General features: G+C 45.7%; 1 protein-coding gene across 3 annotated transcripts in view; it reads right to left on the reverse strand.

Moving 5' to 3' along the window:
* SFMBT2 (Scm like with four mbt domains 2) overlaps window positions 1-8,402 on the reverse strand; it is a 117,897-nt gene extending 109,495 nt beyond the window's left edge. Inside the window, exon 1 of one of the 3 annotated variants that reach the window (XM_080577364.1) lies at window positions 8,251-8,402. The gene's annotated coding sequence lies outside the window, so the exon portion shown is untranslated. Of the gene's footprint in view, window positions 1-1,871; window positions 7,632-7,652; window positions 7,919-8,250 lie in introns of those variants that run through there. The other 2 variants (XM_080577363.1, XM_080577365.1) reach the window with 2 other exon arrangements.
* Window positions 8,403-19,169: the final 10,767 nt, after the last annotated feature.

Below are 19,169 nucleotides of genomic sequence, written 5' to 3' on the forward strand. Positions count from 1 at the left end.
CCGTGCCTGAGAAGAAAGCCTGCTCCTCCAGGCAGAGGTCCCTAAATAAAACCATACTTCATGCAGGATTGCTAGTGGCAGCCTGCCACAATATTTACACCCCCCGAGCATCTGCACAATGCGAACGGAGGCTCGTTCAGAAGGGCTATTGAACACATCAAGGAGCAGCTTTCACCTCTCAGAGAAAGAGCCTGTCTCTCTTCTCAGACAAAGTACCAGTTGGAAACCTTTTGAGGATCACTTCTCCCAAATTCCTGTCCTTTCATTTATTTATTTATTTATCCGAGCGCTCCCCTCGCCCAATGTTTTCATTTATATCAAGTGGCAATTTCTCCTTCACGTTGAATACCCCGCAGGATTTGATTAGGGGCACATCACCGCTTCAAACAGCGCTCTGTTGGTGTAGATATACTCTAAGGTGGAAGAAACAAATTTCACCTAATCCAGTGAACAAAAAATGTTCAAAAAATACAAATATGTAACAAGCCACTGACCAGAGGAAGAGAATAATCTGCTTTCCATGTTCCTGGTGAATAGAACAGGAAGGTTTGGGTTTAAACTACAGGAGGAGGCATTTGATTTGGGCACAGGAAAGAAAATCACTAATAATGAATTTGGCGAGGAAGTGGAATAGACTGTGGGAAGGGCACTGAGGCTCCCTTTTTGGAGGTGTGCGGATGCTGATCTGTCCAGACAAAGGTCCTGGTACAGCTACTCCTGTTCTAAGGTTAGAGATGGTCTGCACGAGCCCTGGAGGTCCCTCCAGCCCTCCTGCCCCAGCCACTCAATAGGGCTGATCTTTCTGCTCTGTCAAGCAGGGTTTTTTTATTGCACCTGTATCATTTGGGCACTAGCACAGAAAATAAAACAACTAACCCTGGAGGGAAAACATGCAAAAATGGGAAAACAGAAGAATCATCGGAGCGGGGAGGGTCCAGATTTGGCATCCTGAAAGGGAAAAAGGATGGGAATCAAGCTCTCTGCAGACACGTGGTCAAAAAGGGATTACGCGAGGTGGTGACAGGCCTCTGTAACTGAGCAGGTCCTTGCACTGCTCTCTCCTTGCCCTGGTGCCAAATGCCTCACACTTTGAGCTGAGACCTGTTTCACTAGGCCATTTTCTCCTCCTCTCCACCCGGCACACCGCAGAGTCCAAGATACGCATGGAGATAAATAGCAGCGAGATAAGACGACAGGAAGTAAAATAAACCTAATTAGAGCAACTAACTTGTTTACAGTGAAAAGCCCTGCAGTATTAGGAAAAAAATTAAAAAAAAAAAAAGAAAAAGATGAGAGGCGAGCACACAGATGTCTGGCTGAGGTACTCATCCCACTCTTAGCTGCCCTGTGCATAAATGCAGCCTAAGGACTCAGACATAGACTTAAAGCAAAAACCTGCCATGGACTTCAGTAAGAACTAGATCAAACCTCTAAAATTAAAAGCACTTTTTCCTTAAATTTCCCTTCTTCCACCTGAGCTGGAAGGTTTATAACCAAGCACAGCATCGTTGCCACACCTGTACCCCCGCCTGCTAACCCCGGACATCCCCACCTTGAGCATCCCATGGGACATGCGTGCAGGGCACGATCCTGTGCTCAGCACCCACACCAGATACCTGGGGTGAGCCTCCCAGGCTCAGGTGCCGATGGCAGGATCTGGCCCCAAACCACTTTTTTGTGCTACCCCAAACAGCGAGACAAGCCAAGGGGGCACTTCTTCCCTGTGCTGCACTTGAATTATTTATGTTCATCCCAAGCAACTGTAAAAATCCCCTCCTGCCACAGCACGGCTATTTTACATCCTCTTTGCAGAGAGCTAAATGTCAGCAGAAGGTGCCAGGACAGTGAAAGGGAGGTCTCCATGCACTAACCTTTCTCACTTTGAGTTGCTCCATCACCTGCTAGGTGGCTGTCACCTTCTCTGTGATTCAACAGGCAGTCCCCGTGATTCAGCCCCACCTTGGTGTGTGCTTCCACACACACTTAGCACTCACCGAACACTAGCTGCTTTGGGAACATGGCATATTTAAGATTAAGCATCTTTTAAAGCACTCAGCTGAATTAGGGCCACGAAGCAGACCGAAATGATACCCCAACGCTGCCCTTTACAACAGGCAAAAAAAAAATCTGCAGGGAAGAAGCAGAGCAGCACCGTCAACCATCTGCAGTGCCCCTTCTTCTGCCACCCCTGTGTCGGAAACAAGGAAGCCTTTTAGAGGGGTAACGAACACGCACAGCTGCTTATCATCCCAAAACATCTCATCTAGCACCAGCCACGTGGACCAAAAAATAAGAAAAAAATCACTCAGACCCCCACAAAGGGACCAATCAGCCAAGTCACCAGAGGGAAACACAAAACACTGTTTTCACGGACTTCATTTAGAGTCCAATTCAGAAGCCCCTCACCAGCCAGAACTCCCATTGCCTGGGGAAATGAGTGCTGCCTTTTACATCGTGGTGCCTTGCAGCAGTCAGAGCCATTCTCCAAATAAATAAATAAATTAAAAAAAAAAAATACACAAACTGGGGAAAAAAAAAAAAAAAAGGAAACATCTGCCATCTGATTCCAACGCTTTTTAGGAAAAATGACATTTTAGGTTCCTGGTGCTGTTTGGTTCATTTACACAGCACAGCTGATCAGCACTTGGGCTTAGTCCTGTGTGTGTTTACATCCCTCTCAGTGCTTTACCTCCAGATAAGCTCCATGAAGTGGGAAGATCTGCAAAACCAAATCGCAGCCCTCATGGACATCTCCTGCCACCCCTTCCCTTCCCCTGGGACAAGTAGAGAGCAGCCAGCAGCCCCTGCCAAGGTCTATCCAGGACCAAATTCCACAACACGTTTTAATTCAGAGGTCTGCAAGTCACATTTAGGGGGCTAATTCCACCCCTTTGCTCCAAGACAAGACTGACTGGATTCCCTTTCATCCCACGAGTGGCCTCTGAGAGATGCCACAGCGAACACGCGAGCTGCCCCAGGTCATCCAGGATGAATGCCCCACAGAGCAGAGCATCCCAATGTGTGGCCTCGCACCTTCCCAATAACTTATATTCAAACTGGAGCTCAGGACTCTGCCCAAGCAATCAGGGCTCCCTTGCACAAGCCACCTGGTGATGTTTGGAGCATTAATCACGAAAGCAAGAACCACGAGCATGAGGAAAAAATAGCCTAGATTCCGCACATACCTTTTTTTAAGCTTCACACCTACTCAGAAATGATCTTTCGGTCAGCTGTCAAGATCTGCCTGGTTCGGGGGATTTTATGGCTTTTTATTACTATTTAATTTTAGAACAAACGTTTCTGATTCATGAAAGTGGAGTAACTGTGATCACACTTTCCAAACCAGCCCTCTCAAGAACGCTTTGTTTAGGCCTTGCAAAAAGGCCGATCTCAAAATAAACTTTTTCAGGAGCTGTTAAATGTCAGTGACAAAGCCTTTTGCTCATACTTCTGCGTTCCCCCTGCTCTGCAACCCAAACACTTCTACTCACCGTGGGAGTGCCACCTAAGACACAGAAAACAAAGCTAATATAAATCTTCTGGCTGAAAACCCAAAGGGTGGATTTGACTGGCTTCATCAGAGATGACTATTGTAAAAAGATCGACAGATAGTTTGAAACGATGAGACTTAAATGTTGGCAAGGTACCACCGGACACTCTAAAATATCTGCTCCTGAGGACTGGAGCATCACGGGGATAGAACAAATTCAGCAAGCAGCATCGCTGTTACCAACAGCATCTCATTTTCTGCACCGGGGGCCCAGCTGCACCAGTCGATCCATGGCACGTGTCAATACACAGTAATAAAGGACCTGGGATGCTTCTATCACCTTCAGGTCATCTGAAAAGTGGCCACCCCATTAATTTTTCCCCGGGCACCTTCAGAAACGTGCCTCTGGCTCCTCCTTCTCTATGCTTCGTCTCCGCAGCCTGATTCTTGGAGCTTCCACAACTTTCATGACTTTGTCACTCGGACATGAGCAGGGAGTAGCCACCTTCCTCAACCACCATCCCTGGTACCCCCAAACCCCCCCATCCTACAACAATGTGAATTTAGCCAGCAAAAAGTCCTTGAAGAAACAACACAGCACCTTCTTTCTCACGGCCTGTCCCACAACAAGGTATTTTCCACATCCCTTTGGAGGCCCATATTGTGGCCACATCCCTCCAAAAAGGCCTGGAAGAGCAGCTTGAAATACATACATGTATTTTATTTATTTTATTTATTTTATTTATTTTATTTATTTTATTTATTTTATTTATTTTATTTATTTTATTTATTTTATTTATTTTATTTATTTTATTTATTTTATTTATTTTATTTATTTTATTTAAGGGGTCAGCCCACCCTGCACAGCACAAGCCACGGGGGAAAAAAGCATTCCTAGACTAAAGAGCTGACAGTTGCAGTATTTATTCTATTTCTGGCAACACCGTCATAAAGTTTTAATAAATGTTTCATTAAAACATCAGCTGTCTGTCCAGCCAGTCAATTATCACTCATAATCACAGCCACACAACTATATACTGCCTTCTACAGATGTTCTTACAGCTGTGCCACACACTCTCCACCTCTGCAGCATCCTGAAAACATCTGTTGAATATCTGTAAATGTTTTCTCAATATATAAATGAAATGATACCGGCTGCCTACTATCCTGTTATGCTCTGCACCCCAAAAAATCAGTAAAAAGGCATTATTACCTTTTTGTTTGCACTGCGCTAGTTGCCCAGCATCTCTTTGCTCTATCTATTTAAATGGCTTTTACATTTTCACTTAGTAACAGATTACACCGAGCCTCCATCTTATCAGAGGAGTTATTAGGATCTAATCCTTTATAAACACTGAAGTTATTAGACTTGTGAGACTATTTTCTTCCTTTCCATAAATAATTTGCTGGGAAAAAAAAGGAAAAAAGGAAAAAAAACAGGCCACTTGTGTCCTTGTTCCCTTGGGCTATGATCCCAAACCCTGAGAGCAAACCTGCCTCACCTACTCCCCCCAACTCCTGCAGAGCCCACCAGCAAATAATCCCCTTGCCCCCCAGCAAAGGAAATCTGAAGTGCTTGTGCAGAATCCCCTCTCTTTGGGGGAAATAGGAGCAAAGATTTGGGGGGAGCAAAGCTGTCCTATAAACACAGGCGCTGTGGGTGATGGGGTGTTCCCTGCCCTGGAGGGTGGGGGGGTTGCACCCCATCTTGGGTGGAGGGCTGGCTGCAGAGCCTGAAGTGGGCAGCACTGGTGCAAAGCGAGGTGTTCCCATCAGAAGGCACAGTTTGCAAGTGCCATTTTAGGCTGCTTTTTCTACTTTTAAGCAGATCCCTTTAATGAAAAAAAAAAAAAAAAGGGGGGTAATACCCCAAGTAGAGAGGGATCTGCAAAGACTCGTGCACCCCCTCCGTGGCCCCATCCACAGCAGGAGCCCCACCAGAGTTGCTTTTCTGCTCAGCCTCCAGCTCCTTCTGCTACAACATCTCCTGCCTCAGTGTCCGGGGGCACAAACTGCCTTCAAAAGCCCCTCTGCCAAGGGGCAGGGCATGTGGGGAGGGGTAGATGCAGGGCAGGGATGGGGGAGCTTTTTCCCCATTTTGCAATGGCTCCATCCCTTCCCACCCCACAGAAGATCCCACAGGCTGACACCACTCCACTCCACTTGGATTTTGCAAGCTCTGTCCCACCGCTGTTTGACAGCTGCCCCCCAAGCAGCTCTGCTTATAATTAATGCTATTTTCTGATAACAGGTCAGAATCCTTCCCCCTCCCTCATCCCCACTGTCCCCACCCCTGCGACATGAGTTTGCTGGCTCCCTGAGTGGCAAAACTTGGTCCTGACTGGGAACGGAGACTGGACAGAGGGGAAAAATGGGGTGGGAAGATGGAAGAGAGCCCCGTTGGAAGGCAAAACCTCAGCTAGCATGCTGCGATGGGCAAACGGCATCTCCAACCCCTCCTGCTAAACAAAAGCATGGTGGGTTTCTGGAGAGCATCTCCAAGAGGCTCAGGGAAATCTTCCCCCCAGGATCCTCCCTGGCTTCTCCATCCCCGCGATGCCGGAGCTTCCCATCGCCTCCCAGGGCTGTAAAATACGGATGTCCCCAAGTTAACACCCTGCAACCACGGCGAAACGATCCCCGGGCAGCAGCACCAGAGCGCTCCCGGCACTGGAACAAGGAAGTTTCTCCTGCCTCAGAGCCGGCCTCGCTCCTCCACTCCCCCGAAAAATGCATTTGCAAACGGCAGCCGGGGAGAGCACAAACAACTCCCTGCAAACTCCTCGCAAACTCTCATTTGCTTGCTTTGCAAAAGCTGCGAGTCGCCTCCGCCGTCGTGGGCTTTTTAGGGTCTCTCCGCACAAGAGATGCTCGTTGCGGCACGCACTGGTAAAGCCACTTGTTTGGCAGCCCCGATTTCCCGTGCACGGCAATTTCTGAGCATTTTTGTTAAACAACAGAGAGGGGGGGGGGGGGCAAAAAAATAAATAGCACATCCCCGGTTGACTGCGTCGAGCGGGGAAGGCTTGACAGCTCCAACAGGACATCTCATCCCACGACATGTCTACTGTTAATGCAAAATAAATCATCGCCGCGTCTCTCGGCATTTTTTTTTTTTAGCTCTCTCTCGCGGCACGCCTGCGATTTTGGCATTCAAAGGCAAATCGGACGGGCTCCGAAGTCTGCGTGCCCCTTCTCATGGTTCCTTCCCAGCACGCACAAATCCCCTGTACTTTTCCCACCAGTGAGTCCTGCAGGGGGGGACCCCGAGGACCGATCCCATCCCCACCTCCCTGCGTTTAATTCACCGGCGCACCTCTCCGAGCAACAAAAGAGAGTTGAGCCAACGTGTGACACCTTGGCTTCCCTCTTTTTCTCCCCTCAAAATGTTTATTTTCAGTTTTAAAGACACCTTAACCCGCCATGTTGAACTGACATGCTTTATAAATATTCATTTACCGCAGTTCGGGAGCGCTACGGGGGGAAATATGTAGAGATCAGGGCTGCACGTTTTGGCACAGCTGATTGCTTTCTTTTCTTTTCTTTTTCTTCCCCGCTATTTGCGGCGGCTTTTTTTTTTTTTTTTCACCCTTGCAGATTCGGAAGAAAAGAAAAAAATAACACACCCAAAATAACTCTTTCCGAGACACGCAGCAATTTGAAGGGGGGTTGCATGCGAAGGATGCCCCCGAAGGATGTCAGGGAAGACCCCAAAAAAGATAGATTACTTTAAAGAGGAAAAAAAAAAAAAAGGGAAGGAAGAAAAAGAGAGGGAGAAATGAGGGCATGCAGAGTATGCCAGGAAAAGAACCCGCTGACAGCCGGCGGGGAATTGCGGCCGCAGTGCCCGGGGAGGGTGCGCGGGGAGCGGCAGCCGCAAAGCCGAGCGCAGGTACCGGCTCCAGCCGGGGCTGTGCCCCAGCAGCCCCGCAAGCCTCCCGCAAACACTTCCCAACAACTCCACCTCTCCACACAACACACCCACGGCCGCCTTCCATCCCTCGGCTTTCCTTTAAAATAAGAAAAAAAAAAAAAAAAAAAAAAATCCACCCGACTCCCTCCACCCAAGCGCTGCGAAAAAAAAAAAAATAATAAATTAATAAATAAAGAGAAACGCCAGCAAGGAGAGTCCCGGGGGGTGCTGCCGGATGCGGTGCCTTACCTGAGGAAGTTTGAGGGGGGTTAAAATTTTTTCTTTTTTTTTTTTTTTTTTAATTTTTTTTTTTTTTCCGCGCCTCAGCAGCGGGAGCCCGCGGTGCGCGGCGCTGCGCGGAGCCGTCCCTGCGCCCGCACCCGCGGCAGCCTCATTCCAATATGGCATCCGCGCAGTGCGCATGCCTGCCGCTCTTTTTAGGGCTTTTTTTTTTTTTTTTTTTTTTTTTATTTAGCAGCCAACTCCTTCAGTGACCTTTTTCAGCAGTTTCAAAAAAAAAAAAAGAAAATCCCCCGCATCTCACCACCCCCCCCTCCTTCCACCGGCCGGCATCACCGGGGAGCGGCGCAGGGAAGCGCGCAGCGGGGTCTCGCCTTGCGCGCAATTTTTGTCCCGTAAAATGCCCCAAAGCCAGCAGTGCTGCTAGCCGAGTGGGACGTCTCCCTCGGATTTTTCCCTCCCCACCGCTCCCCGCAAGCTTTTATCTCGGGTTCTTGCCCGATTTTGGGTCGCAAAGAAACTTCCAGGGAGGATGGGAAAGCAGGGAAAAAATGCACCGCGTCCCCTCTGCCCCGCCTGCCCGGGCTTCCCCCTGCTCCTCTATTACCTGTTAACTCCCTGTTGCAAAATAAAATAAAATAAAAATAAAAACAAAGCAGGCGAGGCACAAGGCAAGATGCAAAATCAGCCGGGGCGCTCCCCTCCCAGCGCGCAGGCACACACACAACTTTCTGGCTGCCGTTTGCGCGTTGGGTTTTTCTTTTTTTTTTTCCTTTTTTTTTTCTTTTCTCCCTTTTTTTTTTTTCCTTGTAGTGGCTGCAGGGGATTCGCGGCAGAATCGCACTGAACGTCGCCGTGCGGGTGTGCCTGTGCGGGGGTGTCTGCACGTTCAGCCACACTGCGGGATTTTTCTGATTTATTTTTTTATTTCTCTTTCAAGCTCCTGAAATCGGCCCCGACGCAGGTCTGGAAACCGCCCCGTGCCCCCCGCCCTGACTGCTCCAGCTCCCCGGAGGGGCACAAGAATTCCCGGGGGCAATGAGGGCAATAAAAGCCACCTTTGAAGCCATTTTGAGGGGGGGGGATGCCCCGGCTCAGCCAGCTCCACGGCTTTCCCTACCCGGCTTTGCTCAGCAGCAGGGCGGTGAGGGGAATTTGCAGGGATTCCTCTGCCTGCCTTGCAGCCCTGCCCAGAGGCTCACAATGCTCCTTGCTGGGGATTTTTGGATTTTTTTCAGATCCCTTCTCCTTGCAGCATCCCTGATAGGGCTGAGGATGCGGCCAGATGCCTTTGGAGCATCCTCCAGGACCAGGTCTGGTGCAGCACACACGTATTCAACAGGTCCAGAGGGGAGCAGAGGGAAGGGGCTTCCTCGCCACAGGGCTTTGCCCTTTCCACCCATGAAATTCACCCCAAACACCAGTGTGTTTGCCCCCACGTCCAGGCTATAAAGTTGAGATCTCACACCACAGGCTCAGACGCAATCTCTGTCTCAGTTGGCTTTTTCTGGTCATTTCTGAGTGAGGAGTGCAGCAGAGAAGAAGAAAGGTGTGATTTTCATTCTTTTCTTTTTCTGTTTTTTTCTTTTTCTTTCTTTCTTTTCTTCCCCTGGGATATATTCATGGAGGAGATACCGAACACTGGAGAAAAGAGCAAATTCTGCAGACTGTGCATTTCTTCCCCACAAAGCACCTTCTTGCCATTCGTGGTCCGTCTCCAAAAGGCCATGGAGAAGGATTCAGCCCCTCTGGTTCCAGCAGAGTTGCTGTAAAACACATAAATCAAGCAGTTCATACTGTTTCTGGCTTACAGGTTGGATGGGATTTCAAAACAGTAAGGGAACACTGTCCAAACTTCAAAGTAAGACCCAAAATCTAAAAGATGCCAGGCAAGTGGCTGACATCTTCAGCAGGGAGACATTTCAGATTTTCAGTGTACTTTTGAAAGGAAAATTCTCTGCAAACACGATGTCTATGTTCTTGCTCCTTTTCACCCTCCCCAAATTAGGTCCCACCGAGGCTCCCCTCACTATAACACATCCGTGGGTGCCACTGCCAAGCTCTGACACTACCACCATCCAACCTAGGGATGCAGAAACAGCTCTCACATCATTTCAGAAGTTTCTTCAGCTCCTTTCCATTACCACCAGCTGCCTTTGTGCTCTGTTCCCGTTCACACTTAAGGGCTCTTTGCTTTGGTTCCACTGACCTGGACTTCTTCTCTCTTGGCCCTCTCTTATTTCTATTTACAGGCTATTTCTGAAGAGCTGAGAGCGTGTTTGGTCGTGTTCATAGAGATGTAGAAGAAAGCATTATCCTTGTCCAAAGAGTTTATCATCTAAATTAACTCTATGGAAGGTGTCCAAGAAGGTGGATTAAATAAATAAATAAATAAAAATCAAGGCTGAGGAAGGAAATCCCTCCAGATTTTTTTCTAAATGGCTGCTACCGTAAGACTTTCAGATATGAATGAAAAGGTGCAGATTTATAGCAGGCCTGATCTGAACATGACTGTATCAGCTCCTGTTGGCAGCAAAAATTTTGGATCTTGTTCAGAGCTGAGAATACAAATTGGTTTAGTGGACATAAATTGCAACAATATCTGAGCAATTTCATTTTAGTACTACCTTTCAGAGTATCCTTGGGAAAAAGAAAACGCTCTGAGAAATGCTGAATTGTCCCAGCTGAGTATACCAAGATATAAAATGGATTTAATCCATCGGTGAAAAAACACGCTGAGGTTAGCACAGGTTTTAGTCTCAGTGGCCCTGTGTTCCCAGGGATATGTCTCCAACTACCACATTACACTAATTTTGCTGCTATCGATGCTGTTGAGTGTCAGACCTGTTGTCAGCCACCTAACACCCACACTTGTATTTGGAGTAGGGAATAGAAATTTCCCAACTGATATTTTTTTGGTTGTTTTTAAGAAAAACACTTTTATGCAAATAGCACTGATAAAAGAAGAAATTGACCTGAGCACTAAATACCCAAGTTATGATGATCATCCATCTGCCTTGCTTACGATATTCATCTCCAAAGGATGTTCACACCCTCAATTTTTCACAGCTGAACAAGAGGAACATGTGCAAACCAGTGAAATTCAAAGTCCAATTACTTTAGATAAGGTACTAGTGGTTTCTGACCTCCAGGAGAGAGGAGATGTGGGGATATAAAAAGCCCCCCCCTACACAAAGAGAAGCAATAATATGCACATACAAACTAAATGGGCCTTAACATTCCCAACTTCTCTCTTTTCTCCAGGCATGGGAAGATAAATGCCCTGGGGGAGAACATTCAGTAGGATTTATGGATGGGTGTGCATCTTGACATCCTTTTCTGGCCCCAACTTAGCCAGGAGCCTCACGGACTCAGAATGTCCCACAGGCTTAACACGGTGCTGAGATGATCCTGTACAACGTGCTCTAGGTGATCCTGCTCATCAGGGTGGTTGGACTGGATGATCTTCAGAGGTCCCTTCCAACCCCAACCGTTCTGCGATTCTCTGTTCGCACACAGTATAGAGACTTCTCATAAACCTTAATAAATGGCATTAGTCGTGCAGGTGGTGCAAATAGTGGAGCCTGATGCCACGTAAAATGGTAAAACTCTCCTGGAAGCTGGCATGGGGATGCTCTAAGCCTAGTTTCACAGTGCCATCTTCTGGAGAAGAACATCAAATTTAAAAAGCGTTTTACAGACACTTTTTCCTCTCCCGATTTACCGTTGAGCGTAGGGTGCTTTGAAGGCAGGTGTTTAAGGCATGATCTAAAGGGGAGATTAGCGTAAGTGAAGTTAATCCAAAATTTAAACTCTCTCTTTATGATCCGTAGTAAAAGTCCTGCTTGTTAAACACTGCGAGCAGCAGTGAGATTACTGGTTTGGGATCTGTGTTTGTGAAACGTTCCCTTCGGAAAGGGAAGGAACCTGGTTAGCATCTCCCACCACTTCAAACCCTTTCATTTACAGCACCAGCCCTGCGTGGTGGTTGCAGAGGTAAAAAGCCAGTCTCTAGCTGTACCCCTTCTCCTGCAGCAACTCAAGGGAAACTGGTTTTAACATTAACTGGAAAATCTGAGCCAGTGCATCATGTCTGCAGCCCAAGAATGCTAAGAAAGTGTGCTGAACAGCAGCTCTTCCGCCTTAGTAGTAAATGAAAAGGAAGCATGTGTTATATTCAATAAATCACAGCGCTGAGGTTCAATACCAGGGCTCATAGCTGTGAGTCTTATTGATCATGCTTGCACTACAGAAGAGATCCGCTCCCATGGCAAGAACTTGCTCATTTGTACCATTTATTAACAGCTTCCTTATTTACTCTGATTATTTACATGCCTTTCCCCAGCAGGAAAACACCTCCTGGTGTGCTTAGCCTCTAAGGGCTGGGATTGGGAAGGGAGGCTGGGGAAACTGAGGCCAAATTCTGTGACTGACAAGCAGGAGCAGGAGTTCATGTCTTATAAACAAAGCTGAATTCTGCCTCACATCTGCATTTCTCATCATCGCTGGTGTGTCCCAGTGGAGGAACAGAGCTTCTGCTGCAAGCTGAGTGCCTTCTGTATCACAGCACACAAAATCCTGAGTTGTCCTAGCTCTCTGTACACTCTTCTTGCACAATGGACCCAAAAACCAGCACGGGCACTGCCACAGTTTTGGTACTGAATCGGATTTATGAGATGGTTATTTGCAGGCTGAAATGTCCTGGCACATTCCCATAAAAGCCCAACAGCCTGTCCACAACATGCCTCGTGCTGAAGTTTCTCCAACAAACATCTCCCTTTAACAATTTCCAATGAGCTGGACAAAACCTGGAAGAAAGGATGCAAAGTGCACAAAGTACCAGCAAAAATTACTCTCAGGTTCAACAAAAACTCATCCTGCAACTATGCACTTGGCCTTCTCCTCCATCTTTCCAGCCCCCATTCACTGCCACCCCCAAAAATAACAGCAAAGAATTAAAGGGGCATATAAGTAATCTTTTTGACCTACAAAAATAAGATGAAAATGATACATTTGGAAGCATCTCTCTGAAGCTGACTGTGAAGCAGGCACGTGGATGGCTTTTACTGTTTTAATGGCCCCTTCTGTATTAAGGAGAAAGATTAAGAATAAAATGCCACTAATTGCACATAAAGGCCTCGGTTTCCACAGTAGTGTAAATGTACATTGCATTCAGCTTAATCTCCATCTGCCCCTTAGAGCATAATTGATTTTTTATTTTAATTTGAAGGAGCTGACACTTCTATTTCTTCACTGCGAGGTTGCTAAACGCATTTAATAAGAATGCATATGAGTGCAGGAGTCTGCAATATGCCATTAAAGGTAATAGGTAACATATTTAAGGTCATAATGAGCTCGGGACTAAGTATCTCAGTCCAGGGATCAGGAGGGAAGGTATATAAATACTTTCCTTACTAGGATTCTGTCAAGCAAGACGTAGCTGCAGGTTAATAAATAAAGAAGGGATTTCTTGCGAAAGGTTTCGGAAAGGGAACTTTTTCTCACAAAGGGGATTTTCTGGTCTCATTTGAGACCACATCCTTTTGGCAATTCATGTCCTACCTACTGACAACTCTAGACACTGATACCAGACCCTGGCTCACCTCTGACAAGAGATGGTTTCTGTGCCTCAGTACAGGAACAGCTTCTGACATCCATGCTAGCCATACTTTACAGTATTTTCAGCTGAATTGTGAAGTATCCAATTTTTGTGCCACTTTCCTATTGCTCTTGTATCAGCTGTGCACCATAAATATGAATTATGTCCCAGGTTTTCTTTTGGATTGAACCAACAAGTTCCCTGTGAGATGGACCCTGGGCATATTCAGGGGTTACTTGAAGGATTTCCCTTTGTAGGCAGTATGATCCATGCTAAATTTGCCTCCTTCTGTCCTACCCAATCCTCCAATACTACCCCAGTAAGCCCCAAAACCTCAAGTACCCTTAGGACACTCTGCCAGGATCCCATGGGAGGGATGCGACACAAAAGTGCCACTCCATTAGGCTGCATTTTCAGGCATTTTGCCCTAAAAATTAACTCTGATCTTAGGGCCAGAGAGATGCCATGTGAATCCAGGAGGAGACCATGGCCAAGCACCAATGCAGGTGGGCACAGCTGGTGGCCCTGGAGGAGGCCAGCCATGAGCTGGATGCCCACAACTTGGCCTAGAGGCTGGACATCTCCCCTTGCAGCAAACAATGTGAGAAGGGTAAATACAAGAAGATTTCACCAGCACTGGGTAGGTCTTTTGACCACCTTTCATTATAGCTGTGGTGGCGTCACCATCCCTGGGGGTGTTCAAGGAAAGGTTGGACCTGGTGCCTAGGGACATGGTTTAGTGGGTGACATTGGTAGTAGGGGGATGGTTGGACCAGATGATATTGGAGGTCTTTTCCAACCTTAATGATTCTATTATTCTATATAAATGCAGTTCTTTAAAGAAAATAATAGGTTTTATTACTCTGAAAAGTTTTTTGTCTCAGGGAACATGTCTCTTTACACAGGAGGAAATCATGTTTTTATTTTCCTGGCACAAACAACTTCTGTTTTCACATTCACATCTATAATTTCATGCTGTAAAACAAGAGAAGGTTTTACCCTGACAAATCAGCTTAGTGCTTGTCTCACAGTCCTTTAATTTGTCTCCTTACAAACAAAAGGATATTGCCCTGTCCTGTCAAGTAGAAGTGCCTGCTGAAAAGCATTGGGTTTAAAGTAGTGTTTGGGTAAACAAATCATGCTCATAGTCTAGTATTAATTAATTTTGTTACTGCCTATGAAATATCCTATTTCTCCAGAATTCACAAGAGGCAGCTCAATACATTAGCATGAACAAAGAGTGCAAAGCAGGAGCTATGGCAAAGAGGGATGTTGGAGGAGATGCTGACAAGACAGGGCCAGGGCAAACATCTTCTGTTTGAAAAGCAAGAAGTTAGAAATGTCAGGGATGAAAGATCATACAACGGGACCTTCTTAAACTGCTAGGTGTAATGTCACCGTCACATAATTGGGATGTGCTCTTTCCTAGCATTTGAAAGGTTTATTTGGGTGTGTTGCACCTCCCTCCATCATCAGGATGCAGTTTTCACTGACATTGCTCTTGATTCCCATTTGGCTTTACAAGAAGCATACCTACAAAGTTTGGTGGTTGGGATACTGCTCCAGATTAGCAAGCTTAAATCCAGGTGCTGCCAATGCAGGCACCTCTATTTGGGTCAGGAGATGAATTCAAATACCCAAATGGAGATGTCCAGTGCCCCCGTGATTTGTCTTAGGGTGTCCCATTTGGTTTCCAACTACCACATTAAAAGGATTGGGTTTCCAACACGTCTTCTGATACATCTGCTAGAAGATTTTTTTGCTTTAGATGACCAAAGTCTATACCACCAGGTGCCCAAGCTCAACGTCAATGGAGATCCAGCAGCCAGATTATCAGCTAGGTCTGGAGAACAAGACAACTGAGAAAAAGCTGGTACCCAAGGTAGGGACGAGCTGAATTGCTCTCTAGACTTGACTGACTGCACTGACCAGCTATCCACCAAGTAAAATGGAAGCTCGGGCATGCAGGCCACATGAAGACACCTGAATTTGAACCTTCAGATTAATCTCACCTCATACATACTTCAATAATGCCATTGAGAGCTTCTAGGGTACCCAAGAAAGCAGCCTAGAACCAGGAACTGGGATTCTGTTCTGGGGAAATGTCAGTATGTAATTGTAATTTATTATGAGCACTGTGGAAAATCAGGAAACTGAAGCAGTTGGGGCCTTTGGTCTGACTCCTATGTTCTTATAAGATAATTTGTGCCCAGCCCAGCAATAGGATGGGACTGGTGAGCTAGATATATGGAGACATATTCCAGTCTCATTGATATAACAGCACAGGGAAGAGATGTAGGGAAGGAATTTGCTTTTAATCGTAACAATCTTTAAAGTGGACTCAATTTTCAGCACAAACATTAAAAAAAAAAATCCACTAGAAATACATCCCAAGTACATATGGGACCCCACCTCGTGGCAGAACAGGCTCCAAAGACATTTGTCCAGCTGTTTCAGAGCACTCTGCTGTAGCAAAAAGATAGAAAATGCAACAACGATGGGAAGATATACAAAGTCATTCAAAGGTGTTTGTTCAGCAGTGGTTTAATTTTCAAAAGAGGCAGAGCAAATTCAGATTCAGTGGGAAAGGAGCAACATTTCTTTTGGACTCCTTGGAAAATCCTCACTCAGTGTGCTGAGAAAGATGGCCCTTGTGAGGGCAAACCATGCATTTACAGAACAATTTCCAAAAAGGATTAGCATCAGCACTTGCACGTTTGAGGCACAGAAAGGTGACTTTGCCACGTGACTGGTCACAGCCCAATGATCCATCATTAGACCATTCTGCCTCCCCATTTTTCATCTCACCAGGTAGTTTTAATGCTAATCTTCTTAAATGCCTTTTTATAGCTGGTAGCTAGAGGCTAGTTGAGTTTTAAAACCTTTACAGTTGTACAGTCGTTTACAGGGCTGCTTGAAGACATGACATATATTATGTATGAAGCTTTAGAACAACCAGCCGTATCAGGGCTGATGGAGAACATGAAAGCAATACAGCAACGCTCCTTCCTATAGCACTTTGTTACAGGTGACAAGAGATAGGAGATCCAAACCTGTGTAAAAATGGCAGCAGGAAATTATATTCCTAAGAGACTCCTAAAGAGTTTAATGGCAAATAAGGTTTTTAAAGTTATTAAGAAAGAAAGGGCTCCTTTAATTAAAAAGAAACCTGATTCTGTAAAATGCTTAAGGTTATATCCATCTGCCTGAATAAGGATATATTTAGACATCTACATCTGAAATATTAACCCCCTCTGTAACTTATGGGGGAAATCACTGTAGTTACTTGGCTTGGAAAATCATATCACTGTAAGGTAAATAGCAAATGCTATTTACATATGCTTGAGACCTTTTAGCTCCCATGTTTGTGTATTCACTCCAGTCAAGCCCTGACTCCACACAAAGAAACCTGGCTACTGGGAGCAGACTAGTCTGCAAGGCCCTTGGTCTGAACCCTTAGGTGAGAAGAGTCCTAAATCCAACCAAGAGATAAGAAGTCATGGTCCCATGGGAGCAGAGATTTCTCATAGGGCCATGATTCATATGACAAAATTATGCCTGTATGTACAAGTTTTCTGTACTGGATCTACACTGCTTTCAGTCTCTTTGAATTAAGCCCTCAATGAGTGTCCGTGGGGACTTCTTCTCCCAGAAGACAAACTGGAATCTGCAAAACTACCTCCAATCCACTGTCATTGTAATCCTTCCCAGTGCATAAAGAAGTTCAAACCTTTCTCCCTCCTACCCCAAACCAAAGCCAGCAACTTCTGTCTCCTTCCCGGGACATTTTCCAAGGCTGATTGGAAACAGAAAGTCTTTGTTCTCCTGGAGTTTAAACAGCTTTTGTGCCAAAGAGGAGCACAGAAGTTGAGGTTCACTCTCAGTGGTTTCAGACTTCTTTCTGAAGAGCTCAAGAGCCAGCTCCTGCGGGTAAAACAGTTTCACATCACTAAAATCTTCTCATTGACACCCACAGAGCACCTGAGCCAGCTTTTCCAAGAAGTATATTTGTGTTCTCACTCCTTACCATGGAGGTCTACCTCCAGGTAAAGCAAACTTGTCCAAAAACATTATAAGAAGTTCATGAGAAAGACGCATGGTCTATTGAAAGCCTGGAGGAAAAGCATTCTCTCCTAGGAGTATTATCACATTAGTGGCACACGGTGGTTATCAAGAGCTAATGTCCCTTTTAAGTGGTATCAAGAGCTGGAGCAATTGAAAGATAATAAGAAGAAAATGAGTAATGAATCAATTTTATTGGGTGCCATTAAACAGACCTCACTGGAAGAATATGTGTTGATACTGCCCAAGAAAAGGGATGGATGGGAACAGACAGCATCAGGGGCAAGCACTCCCACACCTTCTGTAGAAATAAATTATTTTTTGAATGATTTTTGCCTTAGCCATAGACATCTGCTGAAAAAAAAAATATTTTATTGTGCTGTTCAGTATAGGTGCAGCAAGTGGACAACTTACTCTTTGTTTACAGAGAGAAAATAGCAACTCATTGGAGATACAAACCCACTTTGCATCCAGGAAAGCTGACATTTATGCCACTCAGACCTCCCTGTGGGTTTCTGCTCTGCTGTCACATCTCTTCCCTTTTTCATGTCCCACATCCCTCAGCCACCACTCCCTGTTGCACCTCTTCGGCTTCGTAGAGGTTCCCAAATCATTCTTGCGTCAACGTTGCACCCTGATGCAGCACACATATCTAGGAACCGTGTGGCTGTTGTAATATATTCCCTGCTGAAAACAGAGTAAAATGAGCCTGTATGGACATTTCTTCCTACTACAGCAAGATCAGTTCCTGTAAGCTAGCCTGGTTATCTTACCTCCACGCTGAATTGTGGAGATATTTGTGGAACCTATTGTCTTCAGAGAAAATGCTCTCTGATGCAAAGACTCCTGGTTAGTTAGGACCATTTCACACACAAGTTCATACCCCAAATTCACCACAGCAGCTTTCCTCTCAGATACAAGTAGCTGATATAAGTTGTCTTGATGGTGATTATGGATAAACAGGCACCCCCTGTGCCTTGAGCCCAAGGACTTTCAGATATGTCTCACACAGCAGGAATTTCATGCCAGAGGTGTGTACGTCATCGCCTGGAAGAGCAGTCTAGACAACAAGCTTAAGCAAGCTGCCTAACTTCTCCTGGCTGATTCTCAGTAAGAGTCCCCCAGTGTCTCTGCATCGCCTTTATGGTGAGTTTTTGTCTTGGGATGGACCCAACTCCACTGTCCCCTTGTTGTAATCCTTCGTGGAGTATCTGTGAGTCCAAGATTGCCAAATGGGTGGGTGATGAGAAGAAAAGCCAAACCTATTTCAGTTCCATCATGATGAACAAGAGTTCTTATTTTTTTTTTACTGTTTATTATGTTTCAATATTTTTATCCCTGTTTAATTCTTCATCAAAGCATAATTTATGTCTAATTTCCAGAATTTGAGTCAGTTCTGGATCTCTCTTATATCGGTTCTTCCCTGTGTTAACTTGCAAACATCTGCGATTGCAAACAGATGTCTTCTGGCCTTTGGAAATCCCTGGGCATTCAGGGCTTTGCGTTTCAGTTGTAACATCCAGTACTGAAGAGGCCAAAGGACAAGAACATATGTTCCACATCAGCTTTAAACTAGCAGGTCTCCTGTGACATCAGCAGCCTTTTACTAGGACAAGGGTGAAAAGACCTACTTAATTATGTAGAAACACCATTTGGGGTGAATCTGAAAACAAAACAAAACAAAACACCAACCAACTGACCAAAAATAAATAAATAAATTCAAGAATAAAACCTTATTGAATGCTATGCAGTAACTGACCAATTTCCCCCCAGCCACAAAGTTTTGGGGCCCCACCTTGAGCTAAGCCAAAAGCTAAGATCTGTGGGAACAGATGGCCAAAGTCACTTTGCTTGGGAAGAGTTCT

The sequence above is a fragment of the Anser brachyrhynchus genome (assembly GCF_964034855.1).
Source record: "Anser brachyrhynchus genome assembly, chromosome: 1".
Taxonomy (NCBI): Eukaryota; Metazoa; Chordata; class Aves; order Anseriformes; family Anatidae; genus Anser; species Anser brachyrhynchus.